This window comes from Mobula birostris, chromosome 5 (assembly GCF_030028105.1).
Source record: "Mobula birostris isolate sMobBir1 chromosome 5, sMobBir1.hap1, whole genome shotgun sequence".
Lineage (NCBI taxonomy): Eukaryota > Metazoa > Chordata > Chondrichthyes > Myliobatiformes > Myliobatidae > Mobula > Mobula birostris.
The window spans coordinates 109,155,297-109,174,926 of record NC_092374.1 but is presented as its reverse complement, the minus strand read 5'-3'; positions in this window follow the sequence as shown (position 1 = coordinate 109,174,926).

Genomic DNA, 19,630 nt, shown 5'->3' with positions numbered 1-19,630 from the left:
AGACATGGCCTACTTAGGAACAGTCAGTGCGGTTTTGCGCAGGGCAGATCATGCCTTACAAACTTGATTAAGATTTTTGAAGAGGTAACAAGAGCAGAAACTGCTGGAAAATCCAGCCGGTTTGGTAACATCCATAGAAACAGTCAGATTTGATGAAGGTTACAGATCAAAAAAAGGTTGAGTTGACTTGTCGAGGTTTCTCAGTATTTTCTGTTTTTGCTTCTATTCTCACTGTTGCTCTCATCAAAATTACAGTGGAGTTAAAAAGGAGCTGAGTTTTAGAAGAGCCTTCCAGACATTTCCAGTCCAAGCTTTAATAGACAAATTGATACCATTAAAAAGCCACATTGATTTGAGCCTGCAGACATGAGAGTGTTGTCCAGGTAACAAACAAAACAAAGGTCTGTAGTCAAAATTGAAGCTTTCTTCCTTCAGAGGTTTCCTCAACGATCTGTTTCACAGATGGTTCTTGAGTGACTGGTTATGTTAATCTGAAAGCTGAAGTAAGATGCACATTACAGCACAGTACAGGCCTTATGGCACACAGTGTTGAATTGACCTTTTAACCTATTCTAAAATCAATCTAAACCTTCCCTCCCACATAGCCCTCCTTTTTTCTTCCATCCATGTACAACCTAAGAATTTCTTAAGAGCCCCTAATGTATCTGCCTCTACCACTATCCCTGGCAGTGCATTCCACACACTTACCACTCTCTGTATATAAAACCTACCTCTGACATGCCCCGTATACTTTCCTCTAATCGCTTTATTTTGTGCCCTCCTGTGTTAGCCATTGCCACCCTGCGAGAAGAGAGCTGGCTGTTCACTCTATCTGTGCCTCTACTCATTTTATACACCTTTATCAAGTTGCCCCTCATCTTTCACTCATCTGGGTCCGCAGAGTTCATTGGAGTTCTTAGTTCAGAGCCTCTACTTCTATGAGCTCATCCACTTCAGGCTAAATTTTTTTTCCATGCAGCCATTAGTTTAATTTGCCAGTTTCCAAGTGACTTTCAGCCACCCCCACCCACATAGCTTCCCCTTCACCTTGTTTCACCTATCACCTTCCAGCCCTGCTCCTACGCCTCCAGCTTCTTCCTCCACCTTTCCAGTCCTGGTGAAGGTTGTTGGCCTGAAGCATTAACTCTTTATTCCTTTCCATAAAAAGAAATGAAAACCTTTCCTTTGCCTGACCTGCTGAGTTCCTCCAGAATTTTGTGTATGTTATCCAGCCACTTTTAACTCTTGTTAAGGTTAAACTGAACACTTTTGCCTTGACTGCATGATAAAAGGTCTTTCAGAAAAGAATTGGAGATGATTAAGAAAACCTTCCATGAGTTTATCATGTTAAGGTTAAGTTATTCAAGCCGGTAAAATAGCTAATCTGGTTGGTTAAATAACAAAATGAGGACACGCCAGCATAACCTGTTGTTTGCAAAATGTTTTGGATCATTGCCAGGAGACGTGACAAAGCATCAGATGACAGAGTCACAAGAGGCTGCAGATACTGGAATCCGTAGCACAAAGTGCTCGGAGAACTGAAGGGGTCAGGTAGCATCTGCTGTGCTCTGTTTATTTATCTATGGTAACATGTAGTCATTTGTTATGCTTGTACTATACTGCCACCACAAAGCAACAAGTTTCACAACTTTGGTTAGCAACAATAAACCTGATTCTGATTCTGGTGCAAAGGGAGAGCTGATGTTTCAGGTAGTGGAATGCTATCACAGCTTGGGGCATCGGAGTTCGGAGTTCAATTCCAACATCATCTGTAAGGACTCTATATGTCCTCCCCATGTAATGCGTGGGTTTTCTCCGGGTGGTCCGGTTTCCTTCCACTGTCCGAAGACATATGGCTTAGCAGGTTAATTGGTCATTGTCCTGTGATTAGGATAGGGTGGCTGGGCGGTGTGGCTCAGAGAGCCAGAGATGCCTATTCAATGCTGTATCTCAATCAATAATAAAAAATACACGGTGTATCAAGACAACATTAGTGAAATTCCTGAGGGAGGGAGGGTCTTGGCCTGAAATGTCAACCTCCCTCTTCACATAAACTGTCTGATACACTGAGTTCCTGCACCAGTTTGTTTACTTTTTTGCTTCTAGACACTAGACACTAGAATACTACAGCACAGTACAGGCCCTTCAGCCCTCAATGTTGTGCCAACCCATATATTCCTCAAAAAAAACGTACTAAACCCACACTACCCATAACCCTCTATTTTTCTTTCATCCATGTGCCTGTCCAAGAGGCTCTTAAATACCCCTAATGTTTTAGCCTCCACCACCATCCCTGGTAAGTCATTCCAGGCACCCACAACCCTCTGCAATGTCTCCCCTAAACTTCCCTCCCTTAACTTTGTACATATGCCCTCTGGTGTTTGCTGTTCATGCCCTGGGAAACAGGTACTGGCTATCCACCCTATCAATGCCTCTCAGAATCCTGTCGACCTCTATCAGGGCCCCTCTCATCCTTCTACGCTCCAAAGAGAAAATACCCAGCTCTGCTAACCTTGCCTCATAAGACGTGTTTTCCAGTCCAGGCAACATCCTGGTAAATCTCCTCTGCACCCTCCCCATAGCTTCCACATCCTTCCTATAATGTGGTGACCAGAACTGAACACAATACTCTAAGTGTGGTCTCAACAGAGATTTATAGAGTTGCAACATGACCTCTTTACTCTTGAACTCAATACCCCTATTAACGAAGCCTAGCATCCCATACATCTTCTTAACTATCCTATTAACCTGTGCAGCAACCTTGAGGGACGTATGGATTTGAACCCTAAGGTACCCTCTGTTCATCCACACTCTTAAGTAACCAACCATTAACCCTGTACTCAGCCTTCTGGTTTGTCCTTCCAAAATGCATCACCTCATACTTATCTAGATTGAACTCCATCTGCCACTTTTCTGCCAAACTCTGCATCCTGTCTATATCCTCTTGTAACCTTCGACAACCTACAGCTCCATCCACAACTCCTCCAACCTTCATGTCATCTGCAAACTTACTTACCCATCCTTCCGCCTCCTCATCCAGGTCATTTATAAAAATCACAAAGAGCAGGGGTCCTAGGACAGATCCTTGCAGCACTCCACTAGTCACCGACCTCCAGGCAGAATACTTTCCTTCCACTACTACCCTCTGCTTTCTTCCTTTAAGCCAATTTTTTATCCAAACAGCCAAGGTTCCACTGAACCCATGCCTCATGACTTTCTGGATGAGTCTCTCATGGGGTACCTTGTCAAATGCCTTGCTAAAATCAATGTAGACCACATCTACCACCCCACCCTCACCAATTTCTTTTGTTACATCTTCAAAAAACTCAATTAGGCTCATGAGGCACGATCTTCCCTTCACAAAGCCATGTTGACTATCCTTGAGTAGACTGTACTTCTCCAAGTGCTCGTAGATCCTATTCTTAAGAATCCTTTCCAATAGTTTGCAGGCCACCGACGTAAGACTCACCGGTCTATAGTTCCCAGGATTCTCCCTATTACCTTTTTTAAACAAGGGAACTACATTTGCCATTCTCCAATCCTCCGGCACCTTCCCTGCAGCCAAAGATCATAGCTACTGCTCCAGCGATCTCTTCTCCCACTTCCCACAGCAACCTGGGGTATATCACGTCCAGCCCTGGGGACTTATCAATCTTGATGTTTTTAAGAAGATGCAATATTTCTTCCTTAATCTCCACATTGTCCAGCACACAGGCCTGTTCTATTTTGACCTCACCCTGATATTATCATATTATGCCTACTTAATAATCTGTCAATTTCAATCTTTTGTCCTACTCTACCCAACAGTTTTACATCATCTGTCTGTCTCTGAAATCCCCTCCCTCCATGAGTATGTCATTTGGGTTATTAGTTGTTAATGTATGCCGCTAAAATACAAAGGTCAAGGAATGGGTGGGAACATCCTCAGAGCTGTTTCTCAGGGTTCCACAAGGGAAGTACATTTAAAAAAGAAATTGAGTTGTCTGCTAACGATACAGGCTTCTCTGCACAGTGAAACCACATGCAGATTTGATGGCAGCTTCACTGTACGGCCTATGTGGCTGCACTCTTGTCTGCTTAGCATGATCTAGGGGCAGGCTTTTGTTCAAACAGCACAATATGCAGAGTGCACAAAGAGCATAGAACAGTACAGCACAGTAAGGTCCTCCAGCCCACGATGTTGGGCCAACCTTTTAACCTTCTTTAAGAGCGATCAAACCCTTCCCTCCTCCATAGCCCTCCATTTTTCTATCATCTGTTTGCCTATCTAAGAGTTTCCTCAATGACCTTATTGCATCTGCCTCTGCCATTTTGGAGATATGCCCTCGTAAAAGGGCTTTTGAGAAGGAATCCAGGTTTGTCCTCTCTATCACGCCCACCAGTATAACCTCGAATTTCTTTAATACTCTGTTCAATTTCTTATTGAACTTTTCTATTTTCTAATGAAATTCAATAAACCCTTTTCTATCTCTGTGTATCAACACTGAATTCAACAATTTCAGATCATTATGGCTTTAGACAGCTAGGAATATTCTGCTATAAATCTTATACATTATGACACAACCTGTCACTTGGTTCTTCCTTACCTCCATTACCACCCACTTCCATATTCATTGTTCTCTGTCATTTTATCTGCCTACCCTTCTACATTATCAATTGGTTATTGACTCAGTATTGTCACATGTACAGAGATACAGTGAAAAGCTTTTGTTTGCATGCCATCCAGACAGATCAATCTAGACATAAATCTGTCAAGGTAGTACAAAGGAGGGAGGGGGAGAATTGAGATTATTGTGTTACAGTTACAACTAACGTGTAGAACCCAGAGGCAAATAAAGAGCAAGGATCCTGAACCATGGTTCCAATGCTGTTACAGCTCTGGGCATCAAAGTTTGAAATTGAATACTGGTGTCCTCTGTAAGGAATCTTCTTCTTCTTCTTTCTTTTAGAAACATTGAAACCTAGAAAACCTACAGAACAATACAGGCCTTCCAGCCCACAAAACTGTGCGAAAGATGTCCTTACCTAAGAAATTGCCTAGGGCTACCCGTAAACCCTCTGTTTTTCTGAGCTCTATGTACCTGTCCAGGAGTCTCTTAAAAGACCCTATTGTATCCACCTCCACCACCGTCACTGGCAGCCCATTCCATGCACTCACCACTCTCTGCGTAAAAAAAACTTACCCCTGACATCTCCTCTGTAACTACTTCCAAGCACCTTAAAACCATGTCCTCTCATGCTAGCCACTTCAGCCCTGAGGAAAAACCTCTGACTATCCACACCATCAATGCCTCTCATCGTCTTATACACTTCTATCGAGTCACCTCTCATCATCTGTCACTCCAAGGAAAAAAGACCGAGTTCACTCAACCTATTCTCATAAAACATGCTCCCCAATCCAGGCAACATCCTTGTAAATCTCCTATGCACCCTTTCTATGGTTTCCACATCCTTCCTATAGTGAGGCGACCAGAACTGAGCATAGTACTCCAAGTGGGGTCCGACCAGGGTCCTATATAGCTGCAACAGTACGGGCTCCAAAACTTAATCCCATGATTGATAAAGGCCAATGCACCATATGCTTTCCTAACCACAGAGTCAACCTGCATAGAGAGTTTGTAGAGAGACTTGGATAGATAGGGACAATGAGCAAAGAAGTGGCAAATGAAATACAATGTTGGAAAGTGTATGGTTATGCACTTTGGCAGAAGAAATGAACAGGCAGACTATTATTTAAATGGGGAGAAAATTCAAAGTTCTGAGATGCAATGGGGCTTGGGAGTCCTCATGCAGGATACCCTTAAGGTTAACCTCCAGGTTGAGTCTGTGGTGAAGAAGGCGAATGCAATGTTGGCATTCATTTCTAGAGGAATAGAGTATAGGAGCAGGGATGTGATGTTGAGGCTCTATAAGGCACTGGTGAGACCTCACTGTGGACAGTTTTGGACTCCTTATTTAAGAAAGGATGTACTGACGTTGGAGAGGGTTCAGAGAAGATTCACTAGAATGATTCTGGGAATGAGTGGGTTAACATATGAGGAACGTTTGTCTGCTCTTGGATTGTATTCCTTGGAGTTTAGAAGAATGAGGGGGGACCTCATAGAAACATTTCGAGTGTTGAAAGGCATGAACAGAGTTTGATGTGGCAAAATTGTTTCCCATGGTGGGGAAGTCTAGTACGAGGGGGCATGACTTAAGGATTGAAGGGCGCCCGTTCAGAACAGAGACATGAAGAAATTTTTTTAGCCAGAGGGTGGTGAATCTGTGGAATTTGTTGCCACGGGCGGCAGTGGAGGCCAAGTCATTGGGTGTATTTAAGGCAGAGATTGATAGGTATCTGAGCAGCCAGGGCATCATGGGTTATGGTGAGAAGGCGGGGGAGTGGGACTAAATGGGAGAATGGATGAGCTCATGATAAAATGGTGGAGCAGACTCAATGGGCCAAATGGCCGATTTCTGCTCCTTTGTCTTATGGCCTTATGGGCTCGGACCCCAAGATCCCTCTGGTCCTTTACATGGCCAAGAATCTTACCATTAATACTATATTCTGCCATCATATTTGACCTACCAAAATGAACCACCTCACACTTATCTGGGTTGAACTCCATCTGCCACTTCTTAGCCCAGTTTTGCATCCTACCAATGTCCCACTGTAGCTTTTGACAGCCCTCCACACTATCCACACCTCCCACCTTTCTGCCATCAGCAAATCTACTAACTCATCCCTCCACTTCTTCATCCAGGTCATTTATAAAAATCACAAAGAGTAGGGGTCCTAGAACAGATCACTAAGGCATACCACTGGTGACCGACCTCCATGCAGAATATGACCTGTCTACAACCACTCTTTGCCTTCTGTGGGTAAGCCTGTTCTGGATCCACAAAGCAAAGTCCCCTTGGATCCCATGTCACCTTACTTTCTCAATAAGTCTTGCAAGGGGTATCTTGTCAAATGCTTTGTTGAAATCCAAATACACTACATCTACTGCTCTACTTTCATCAATGTGTTTAGTCAAATCCTCAAAAAATTCAGTCAGACTCTTAAGACGTGACCTGCCTTTGACAGTCATGCTGACTATTCCTAATCATATTATGCCACTCCAAATGTTCATAAATCCTGCCTCCCAGGATCTTCTCCATCAACTTACAAACCACTGAAGTAAGACTCACTGGTCTATAATTTCATGCGCTATCTCTACTCCCTTTCTTGAATAATGAAACATCTGCAACCCCCCAATCCTCCAGAACCTCTCCTGTCCTCCCCATTGATGATGCAAAAATCATTGCCAGAGGCTCAGCAATCTTCTCCCTCACCTTCCACAGTAGCCTGGGGTACATCTCGTCCAGTCCCAGTGACTTATCCGACTTGATGCTTTCCAAAGTCTCCAGCACATCCTCTTTCTTAATATCTACATGCTCAAGCTTTTCAATCCACTGAAAATAATTCCTACAATCGCCAAGATCCTATGCTCCAGCAGGGGTGATGGGTTTAAGTAAGTTTCGGACGGAGAACCCTTCGAAACATCAATTCCCCTGCACTTAGTATGTGTTTCTCTGGATTTCCAGAATCCGCAGAATCTCTTGTTTTTGGGACGTGTATTCTTTTATGTCTTTAAAGTCAATGACCAACTTTTTTGTTTGACTGATATTCATGGAGAAGTTACTGACTTGATACTCTGCCACTTTGCACTGTATTTAATATATCAGTAATACTTGAGTAACATTGGAAATATATTGTTTGATTAAGCATGCTTTCTTGCTACATAATTCATTATGGGTTATATGTAAAAGTACGTGAATGGCATACGTCATAATGCCACCATGTCCTATGCGCACGCCTTACTAAAGTAAAAACTAAACATACTTGAGTTATCCCTGGCTTTCCCATGCTTTTTGTTTGATTAGTTGTTGGAGTTTCAAAATATAAAACTGGTAGTGAGTAAGTTTTAAAATGAACCTGAGATGACTAACTATCTGTTGAAGCACAGTACATTCTTCTTCAAAGGGGAGAAAGAGACATTCAAATTAAAAAAAAAGAAGTATATGTTTCATTGGAAACAGACAAAGTTGGTCGAGTTTGAAAACAGACAGAAAATTGACAAAATTTACAGGTTCATAAACTGTGTGCACCCAAGGATAATAATCATAAATTTAAAAAAATGCAGCAGTAGCTGGCTACTTTGGAAAAATAGATGCATTTGATTTCACAAAAGATAACTGGCTGGTGTAGGCTGAATGAATGGATCAGTATTTTGAAGCAAATGAAATAGCCAATGAGAAATGAGTGCCAGTTGTGCTGAGTGCAATTGGTGGAAGAGCATACAGTTTTCTTAGAAGTTTGACTGCTCCAACCAAACCAGCTGAAGAAAGCTTTGCTGATATCATGAACATAATGCAAGAACATTTAGAACTAAAACAATTGTTTACTGGACAACATTTTAAGTTTATAAGTGGAATCAAGCAGAAGGGTAGTCCATTTCAGTTTATGTGGCAGAATTGAAATATTGTCTGAGCACTTATGGGCTTAATAATGCACTGAGATAATTTAGTTAGTGGAATCTTACAAGAAAGCATTTAAGAATTGTCATGGTCCGGATCGGGGTCCCTTTAAATTTACCTTGTTTATGTTATGATCCGGACCGTTGATTCCCTGTTTTCCCGTGTCCCTCGACTTTGGTGATTAGAGGCAATTAATGCTTGGCTGAACCGGTAGTTTATAGTCTCCGACTTTCAGCCGTTCAGCGCGGGAGTGTCTACAAAGTTATCCAAGGAATGGTGTGCCAATGTCATCTAACCGGAGCAAGCCTAGTCTCTGCCGAAGCAAGTGCCGGTAACTCGCCTCTCCTCACCGGAGCAACCCTGTCCAGTTACTTCACCAAAGTGAGCCTACAAAGTTTCCTCACCGAGGTGGGTCCGTCAGTTAACCCGCCGGAGAGAATCAAGAACCGCTGTCCACTGTTCCCGGGCCGGGTCGAGAGCTCGCCATTACCCGGAGGCTCCAATTCAAGCCCTGGCTCCGGTGGCATTCAAGTTCCAAGTCAAGTTTTAGCTCCAGCGGCATTCAAGCACCAAGTCAAGTCCTGGCCCTGGCGACATTCAAGCACCAAGTCAAGTCCTGGCCCTGGCGGCATTCTAGTACTAAGTCAAGTCCTGACCCTGGCAGCTTCCCAGTTCTGAGTCAAGTCCTGGCCCTGGCGGTCTGTGATTCCTGCCCTACCCCCTTGTCTGAATCCCTTCTCTGCCCCTCTTGCCTCTAGCCCTCGTCTGTAGCCCCCGTCTGTACTTCGGTCTAGTTCCATCACCAGAGCTGGATAGGTACTGTCTGGTGTTCATTCGTGTTGGTCTTGTCTTGTCTGGTCCTTGCCTCCATGGGGTAAGTCAGGCCGTCTTGCCGTTGCCCCGTGGGGGGTCATGTCTTGTCGTGTCTTGTCGTCGCCTCCGTGGGGTAGGTCAGGCCATCTTGCCGTTGCCCTGCGGGGGGTCATGTTCTGTCTTGTCTTGTCCTCGCCTCCATGGGGTAAGTCAGCCTGTCTTGCTGTTGCCCCGTGGAGGGTCATGAGTCCCGGCCCTATGTCCTGTATCCAAGGAGGGGTCCTGGCTCTCTGTTCTGTGTGCGAGTCCCGGCCCTATGTCCTGTACCCAAGGAGGGGTCCCGACTCTGTGTTCTGTGTATGTGTCCATGGTTCCATGTACCTGCTCCCCGAGACCGAGGTTCTGTGTTCCCATGTTCCTCTTCTCCCTAGCCCATGTCATGTCCTAGCCTGGTTCTGAGTCCTTGTCCAGTTCGCTATTTCCTGCTCCTGCCTTGCTCTCCTGGTATTGAACAATAAAGTAAATCTAAGCAACCTTACAAGATGTGTCTTGCATTTGGTTCCACCCTTGCTCCCAATGCCCCGCCATTGTGACAAGAATAGCTTCTAACAGAATGATAACACACATTTAAAAGAGCAATTGAAAACGCTGCATCAATGGAAACCACAGTCAGAGATACAAATGAATTGCAGTCAGGAATGAAAGTGATCATGAACAAAATCACAACAACTAAACTGAAACCTGCCTAGCTGAGCAAATTGTGTTCTCATTGTGGCTGGGGCTCACATATTCCAGTTAATGCTGGTTTGAAGGTGAAACTTGCAGAAAATGCAAGGAGCATGTCGAGCAGACAAAAATAAATGGATTACACAGGGAAGAGATAAAGATAAAAAGTTAAGATACTGTTTCACAAAGAGCACTAATCTGCATGCTGCTGATGAGAGTGACGCAGACTGGACAGCCCTGATATTTATTATGTAAAAATTAGAAGGAGACAAGCAATATGGATTACACCAGAAGACAATGACAAATTAATTATAATGGAATTGGACACTGGTTTGACTTTCTTTCAGTCATTCCACAAAATGAGTTTGAACAGTGTTTCAGTGATATTGAACTGAAGCCTGCAGAAAACTAACCTCGAACTTGTGCTGGAGAAAAAGTAACTCTTGTGGGAATGACATTTTTAACAGTGAAATACAACCACCAACATGTCACATTGGGCTTGTGTGTGGTAAAAAACAGGATGACCAGCATTGTGGGACCATGATTGGAGATCCATCCACTACTTGCATGCCACATCACCTGCAAAGAGTCAACTGAATGCAAATTCAGAAAAGGTACTGTATGGTTCCATGGCAGCATTCAATGATGGTATTGGAAAACTCAAACATATCGAGGGTAAAATAGTATTACACGAAACTGTCACACCAAAGTTTTACAAAGCCCATCTGGTTCCTTATACTATCTGTGATTAAGTAGTCGGTGAGCTAGATTGTATGGAGGCTGAAGGAATTCTTTCCAAGGTTGAGTGGAGCCAATGCCAGTGGTCCCAGTAGCCAAGAAGAATGTGCCTGTCAGGATCTGTTTTGATTTTAATGTTACCATCAACCCAGTTCTAATAGTAGATCAATACCCTCTGCCCAGGATAGAGAATATGTTTGCAAACCTTTCTGGAGAGAATCACTTCAGCAAAGTGGACTTAGTTTCTCACCATAAACATTAACAAAGGGCTTTATCACTGTAATAGGCTTATTTTTGGAATAGCATCTGCACCTGCACTCTGGCAATGGACTAGGTGCTGCAAGGCTAACCAGGCACTCAATGTTAGCTGGATGATGTCATTGTTACCAGTAAGGATGACAAGAAACATCTCCAAAATCTCACGACAGTATTTAAAATAGTAGAAGATTATGGGTTCAGAGCATAACATGATAAGTGAGGATTCTTTAAACCAAGCATCACTTACTGTGTTTGGACTATTGATACACAAGAATTACATAAGCATGCTGAGAAAATTCGGGCAGCGCTGGATGCCCCAAGCCCAAAGGCTGTATTACATTTGTAGTCCTTTTCAGGATTTGTCAATCACTGTAACAGGTTCCTGCCAAACCTGATTACTGTGCACCACTCCTTGAACTCATTACTACAGATCACGAAGCACGGTGAGTAGGCTTTTAAAAAATTAAGGAAATGGTAACATCACACATTACAATCCAAACCATATGAAAAACTTACAAAAGAGAACACTTATCTTGAAGTATTCTCCCTAATAAAATCAACAGACTCTCTTTAATGGCAGAGATGAACCAAAGGGAATCCAGAAAAGACCCCACACTGTCTCAGGCTTACATGGCCATACAAAATGGCTGGAATGTGCAGCAGAAATTCCAGGTCCTCCATTTTTACCAGTGCTGGGAATATCTTGCCCTTGAAAGGGGTTGCCTTATGTGGGGCTTGAGAGTTGTACCAACTAAGCTGAGAGGTGCTGTTGGAGGAGCTACATGCTGGTCATTAAGGAGTGATCAAAATGAAATTGTTGGGCTCAAGGCTTTGTCTGGTGGCCTGTAATAGATCAGCAGATCGAGCAACTGATTCAGGAAGTCAATACCTCCAGGTGGTCAGGAAGTCTAGGGTCCTATTGCAGAGAGGTGTGCCAAATCCCAGGTCTAGAAGGTTATCACACATGCAACCTCTTATTTTATTTTTTATTTATTATTTACTTATGTCTTTAGTTGGAGATGCAGTGCAGAGTATGCCCTTCGAACCACACTGCTCAGCAACCCTGTGATGCACCATCAATAGCTCCAAAAGACTGGAAGTAGAGTAAATACTGAAAGGCTTTTATTCGCAGTAAGATGTGACATCCAGCATGCTGAGTGTCTGCCCCTGGACTGAGAGGAGGAGCCAAGGCCCAATCCCCTTTATTCAGGGGTCTGTGGGAGGAGCCACAGGGGCAGTCAGCAGAGGGGCGTGTCTAGACAGGTAACCCAGTTTCAACATATAAATATGGTTTACCACACCCTGACAACATAGATTTGACCCTAACCTAATCACAGGACAACTTACAATGAGCAGTTAATCTACCCAGTATGTCTTTGCACTGTGGTAGAAATCTGGAGGACCTGAAGAAAGTCCATGGATTCCACAGGGAGGACGTACAGAGGACACCAGTATTGAACTCCAAACTCCAACGCCCTAAGCTGTAATAGTGTTACGCTAACTGTGATGCTACCATGACATCTAATTTTGTATTAACACAATTTTTTCTTCTCTCCCATAGATGTCTGAACCTCTGAGAATTTTTGGGATTTTCTGTTTTATTATTTAGAGCAACCTACCTTTCTCCTGACCTCAATCCAGTTCCTGATTGGCTTAACCTTATGGGAAGCTCTCAAGGTGCATGAATTAAAATTGCAAATATTTCCCTGCAGTCATCATGGAAGTCTGAGTTTAATATTTAAACAAGGTCCTTGTTAGCTTCAGGCAAAGATCCATGGAGTAAACCAACACAAATGTACAACACTTCAGTGTTATGCCATTTAGCACATGACAATTAACACTCGGGACTTTGTAATGACTATGTCCAACAAAAAAGAAGTACTTAAACACCGACTCTTGAAACTCAAAGGCATTATAATCAGAAACTCAAAGGCATTATAATCATCATGCCTCCTATCACAACACCCGAGTATTCAGCCTTCATAATAAACTCAAGAGGACCATAAATACTGAGGTGCCTGCAGCAGGTTAGAGCCTTAGTTTCAGGGGTAAGTCACCTATCTGTTTATAAATTAAAACCTTCCCAACAGAATCAGAATCAGGTTTATTATCAGTGATGTGTGTCATGAAACTTGTTGTTTTGCCCTGGCAGTACAATGCAATGCATAAAACACTACCGTTGGTATCAACAATAAATAAATAATCAAACAAACAAATAAATAAATAGATAGGTTTACTAGAATGTTACCTGGGTTTCATCTCCTAAATTACAGAGAAAGGTTGAACAAGTTGGGTCTTTATTCTTTGGAACATAGAAGGTTGAGGGGGGGACTTGATGGAGGTATTTAAAATTATGAGGGGAATAGATGGAGTTGACTTGGATAGGCTTTTTCCATTGAGTGTGGGGGAGATTCAAACAAGAGGACATGAGTTGAGAGTTAAAGGGCAAAAGTTTAGGGGTAATATGAGGGGGAACTTCTTTACTCAGAGAGTGGTAGCTGTGTGGAACGAGCTTCCAGCAGAAGTGGTTGAGGCAGGTTCGACGTTGTCATTTAAAGTTAAATTGGATAGATATACGGACAGGAAAGGAATGGAGGGTTATGGGCTGAGTGCAGGTCGGTGGGACTAGGTGAGAGTAAGAGTTCGGCATGGACTAGAATGGCCTGTTTCCCTGCTGTAATTGTTATATGGTTATATGGTATAGTGCAAAAAGAGAGCAAAGTACTGAGGTAGTGTTTATGGACCATTCAGGTGAAACATACAGTGAAATGTGTCGTTTGCATCAATGACTAACACAGTCTGAGGATCTTGCTGGGGGCAGCTCGCCATGCCTCCAGGGCCAACATAGCATGGCCACAGCTGTCTTAAGGAGAAAGTCCTAAGTACTAAGACAACAGCGGGAACTGAACCTCAATTGGTGATCGCTGGCATTATAAACTTGGTGCTACAGGACCGTGGACATGTATAAGTGGACAGTTGATGGTTACCACAGACCTGTTAGGCTGAAGGTCTTCCTCATGTGTCCATGACTATGATAATGCACTGGTGAATTTATGGAATTAAATCACAGATATGCCATACATTATTGAATAGCAGACCATGATTGAGGGGCTAAATTGCACCTCCTTTTCCTGCGTTTATTTGAAAACTCATTAAAAAGCCTGACTAAAGTGGGTGAGATAAAATTACAGGTGTAAGCAAAACCATTATAGTGGTTGACATGAGCTTTGTGGTATCCATCGTGATAAATATGGAGAGAAACTGAGTTTGACATGAACTAAAGGTGTTTGAGGTTTAACCGGTAAATTCACTTACTGCATTCCTGAAGATTAAAAGCAGTGCATTCCACACCCAGACAATGACAGCAAAACTGCTGAATGCCTGATCTAAGTTAAAGTTGCAACATCTCAGTGTAGAGGTGACATTTGTGAAAGAAGAAAGAGGAAGGGGAGAATTCAGCTTTTTAAAATTTCCATTTAAACTTTGCAATTTTTGAAGCCCTTCTTAAATTTAAAAATGTTTAAACTGTTTAAAGTTTAAACTTCTTAAACTTTAAATAGCTTTAAACTTCAGTTGATTTCTCAGCTGCAGCATTGTATCTATTTCTCAGTGAACTGTAGCTACCTGCTCCGTGAGTACTTCTGAAGTTGGTTAAATTCACTCTCATGCCTACTTGGTATAAATAGGTTTTCTGCGCAAGATATCCAGTGTTAAGTACATCCTACCACCGTGGCAACAGGATTAATCGGAACAACGAGAAAGAAAGTTTTGTTCTTTACAGAATCATATTATAATAATCCTGGAGAAAACCCACACAGCCGCAGGGTGAATGTACAAACTCTTATAGACAACAGTGGGTTCCAGATAATTTTTTAAGTATTGTCATAGACTTATAGAACGTGGAAGCATACAGTCAGTCCCATCTCATCCATCCTGAACAAGATACCTGTCTGAGCTAATACCATTTATTTGTGTTAGCCCCATATCCATCTAAACCTTCTCTCTCCAAGTACCTGTCCAGTTTTAATTACTATTAGAATATGTATATAATTTTCCTGTGGGGCAAATGTTAAGAAATATTTTATTAAAACACTCCAGGTATTACATGCCAAAGACATTCACCAACATACAAATGCCTGACCAAATGATGGCTTTGATAAACAGTTGGCTGAGGTACTACGGCCCTCACTGGCTGTCCGTTCCATTCTGTAGGTGCAGCAGAGTGCCATTGCTGGGTCTAGCTAAAAACTGCACTCAGGACCAATTTGGGGCTAGCAGAGTGGTATGTGAGAAGTGGTAGTAAATTTTGGACAATGAATGATCTAGCCCTTTATCTTCACCAACTCCACTTGAATTGACTTTTTTGTTAATGTCTTGCTGAGAGGGAATAGAGTCCTGGATAAGAGTATGTTAACCATAGGTATAAGGGCACAGCCTCAGAATAAAGTGATATCCTTCTAGAACAGAGAAGAGGAAGAATTTCTTCAGCCAGTGAGTGGTGAATTTGTGGAATTTAGGATCAGAATCAGGTTTAATATCACTGGCATATAGTTCAATAGTTCCATTTAATATCAGAGAGTGAATAAGATATACAAACTGAAATTCTTGTTCTTCACAGGCATTCATGAAAATTGAAAGGTACCCCAAAGAGTGAATGACAGTTAAAGCCCCCCACTAACCCCTTCCACACACAAACAGCAGCAAAGCATCAACTCTCCACTGTCACAGTCCCTACTGGCAATCCTCCACCTTGCTAGTTACCTCAGGAATTGGGCCTCAATCCCCTCGTTGAATTTCCAATCATCCCAGGTTCCACTAACTACACACACCTACTTCCCATCAGGAGATGCAGGATAAAGACCCTGTGATCACAACAAGGAGCTGCCAGTTCATTGGTTGATTCTAGTCTGAGTAAACCTGATTCCTGAAAACTGTCAATTCTAAGTTCCGCATCATTTCCTGGATATTCTACGTGACCCTTGTCTCCGTGTAAAGACTCTCCTGGATACCAGTTCCCCATTTGTGGCGGTTCTAACGCCTCACGACTCTGCCTCAGCGCCTGTGTCCTGTACTTGGGTTTGTCCCCAGCCACATCCTTGCAACAGAACGAACTGGCCAAGCATGAACCCAGCAGACACGGACCCCGTGAAATAGGCCCTCACCAGCCAGGGCTACTTACTGGGCGCCCACGACCAGCTGTTCAGGGAGGTCACGGAAAACGTCTGTACGCTGTCCACGAATGTGAGGAAGGTCAGTGAACAAGTGGACTGGGTATATGCTTCCCTTACTCCGTCCCCTCCAAGAACCCCAACTGCCCAAACCGCACAGCCAGGGATGGCTACGCCCCTGGGATCGGCAACACAATCCCCTTGAGAGCCATACGCACCCGAGCCGGAACCCTATGCTGGGGACCTAGGGAGGTGCCGGGCCTTCTTACTACAATGCTCCTTGGTCTTTGAGCTACAGCCACGTATGTACACTTCGGATAGATCAAAGATTGCGTACATCATGGGACTGTTACGAGGGGATGCCTTAGCATGGGCTACCGCGATATGGGATAACCGACCACGGGTTTGTTCCTCCTTCCTCTCCTTCGTCTCTGAAATGAGAAAGGTCTTCGAACAGCCCATTTGCGGTAAGGATGCCGCAAGCCACTTTCTGACTCTTTGTCAGGGTTCGCAGAGTGTAGCGAAGTACTCCATCGAGTTTCGAAGTTTAGCGGCTGACTCAGGGAATGACGAGGCCCTACGGGAGGTGTTCCGACAGGGCCTCTCAGATAAAATAAAAGATGAACTGGCAGCGAGGGATGACACGGACAGACTGGACTCTCTGATCTCTCTAGCCACCAGGCTAGATAATCGACTTCGAGAGCGTCTGAGAGAAAAGACCAGTCACTGCGCTCCTCAGGTCAGCCCACGTCCCACCTTACCATCTTCTACCAGCACTAACCTCTCTCACCCTTCTGTTCCTCGCAGAGCCCCCGCTCCTACTGTTTTGGTGAGTCAGACGATGCTCCCTTCTGTCCCCCAAAGCCGGATGCAGATAATGGCTACCGTGAATTACCAACGACAGTCCCTGTCCCTATCTGCTTTGGTGGATTCTGGTGCCAAGGGCAATCTGCTGGATGAAGACATAGCCTCCCAGGCTGGAATACCTCGCGAGCCGTTAACTACCCCCCGGAGGCCCGAGCACTGGACGGAAAGCTGCTGGCTCAGGTGACCCACTGTACGCTGCCCCTGACCTTGATCCTATCTGGTAACCATTGGGAGGAAGTACGATTCAGTCTCATTCATTCACCTCAAGCCCTGGTAGTTCTAGGGTATCCATGGCTGACCCACCACAATCCCCATACCGACTGGTCCACTGGAAGGATACCCAAATAGAGCCAGCCTTGCCACGCCAACTGTCTGCGGTCAGCCCCATTTCCCAGGGAAGCTACTGCAACCCCGCCTGTCCCGGAACCACTCAATTTGTCCCGAGTCCCCACAGAATACCATGAACTGGGACAGGTATTCAGTAAACAACGGGCCCTTTCCCTGCCTCCACACTGCCCATATGATTGTGCTATCGACCTTCTCCCCGGGGCCTCGCTACCCACCAGTCGCCTTTTTAACCTATCCCGACCAGAGAGAGAGGCCCTGGAGAAATACATTAACGAGTCCCCCGTGGCAGGCATTATCAGACCTTCCTCCTCCTCGGTAGGCGCCGGTTTCTTCTTTGTAGAAAAGGACAGGTCGCTTTGTCCTTGTATTGATTACAGAGGTCTAAACTGTATAACAGTTAAGAATAAGTACCCTCTACCCCTCATTAGTTCAGCTTTTGACCCACTGCATGGAGCCACCATCTTCTCAAAGCTGGACCTTCACAACATCTATCATCTAGTAAGGATGAGGAAGGGGGACGATTGGAAGACAGCCTTTAATACACCTCTGGGCCACTTCGAATATTTGGTCATGCCGTTTGGCCTCACCAATGCTCCCGCCGTTTTTCAAGCCCTAATCAATGACGGACTGAGGGATTTTATTAATCGCTTTGTATTCGTTTACCTCAATGATATCCTGATATTTTCTAGCACCACCCCCCCCCCCCCCCACAAGAACACGTTCACCATATCCGACAAGTCCTCCAGACACTGTGGGAAAACAAGTTATTTGTGAAGGTGGAGAAATGTGAGTCCCACGTTCCTTCGGTCAGCTTCTTGGGTTATATCATTGAGAGCGGGCAGGTGAGAGCAGACCCCGAGAAGATCTGGGCAGTGGAAGAATGGCCTAGGCCCACGACCCGCAAACAACTTCAATGATTCCTGGGGTTTGCAAACTTCTACCGCCAATTTTTTAGAGACTACAGTCAAGTGGCAGCCCCCCTTACCCAGCTTACCTCGCCTACTCCCCCCTTCTGTTAGGACTCCGAAGTTGACTTGGCGTTCACTGATCTGAAGAGGCGTTTCACCACCACTCCCATCCTGGTCCATCTGGACCCAGCCCGTCAATTCATTGTTGAGGTAGATGCCTCCGACTCTGGGATAGGAGCAGTCCTGTCCCAACGATCGAGTCTGGATGAAAAGCTTCACCCCTGCGCCTTTTATTCTCGCCCTGCCGAGCGGAATTACGATGCGGGGAATCGGGAACTCCTGGCGGTCAAACTAGCATTGGAAGAATGGGGGCACTGACTGGAGGGGGCAGAACAACTGTTTGTGGTGTGGACTGATCATAAAAACCTGGGGTATATTCAGACCGCCAAACGTTTGAGCTCCCACCAGGCCTGTTGGGCATTATTTTTTTGTACGGTTCAAGTTTTCCCTCACGTTCCATCCAGGATCCAAGAACGGGAAGCCTGACGCACTCTCCTGCCAATACAACTCCAAGAAGGACACTTCCAGCCCAGGGACTATCCTCCCACCATCTTGTGTGGTTGCCACTCTCACTTGGGAGATTGAGTCCATAGTAAAGGAAGCCCAGCGGGATGACCTCGATCCCAGCAATGGACCCGGTGATCGCCTGTACGTGCCCGTTTCCATCCGATCTCAGGTTCTCCAATGGGGGCACACATCTCGGTTTGCCTGCCACCCCGGGAGTGATCGGACCCTGGCTCTCCTGAAAAAACACTTTTGGTGGCCTTCCATGGAGGTGGATACCCGTTCCTATGTCTCGGCATGTTCCATCTGTGCCCATGGAAAAGCCTCCCATCGGCCACCTGCAGGTTTACTTCGTCCTCTACCTGTCCCTGGTCACACATTGCCCTAAACATCATCAACGGTCGACCCCTTTCACATGGAAATACCACCGTACTCATCGTGGTAGACCGGTTCTCCAAGGCCATGCACTTTGTAGCCCTCCCTGAACTCCCTAGCTCTCAAGAAACTGCAGATCTTCTTGTCTGCCACGTCTTCCGCCTCCACGGAATCCCCGCGGACGTCGTCTCCGATCAAGGTCCCCAGTTCGTCTTGCAGGTATGGAAAGCCTTCTGTCAAGCCCTAGGTGCATTGGTCAGCCTGTCATCCGGCTTCCACCCCCAGACGAACGGGCAGATGGAACGGGTCAACCAAGACCTGGAGGCGACGCTACATTCTGTAACGGCAAACAACCTGTCGACCTGG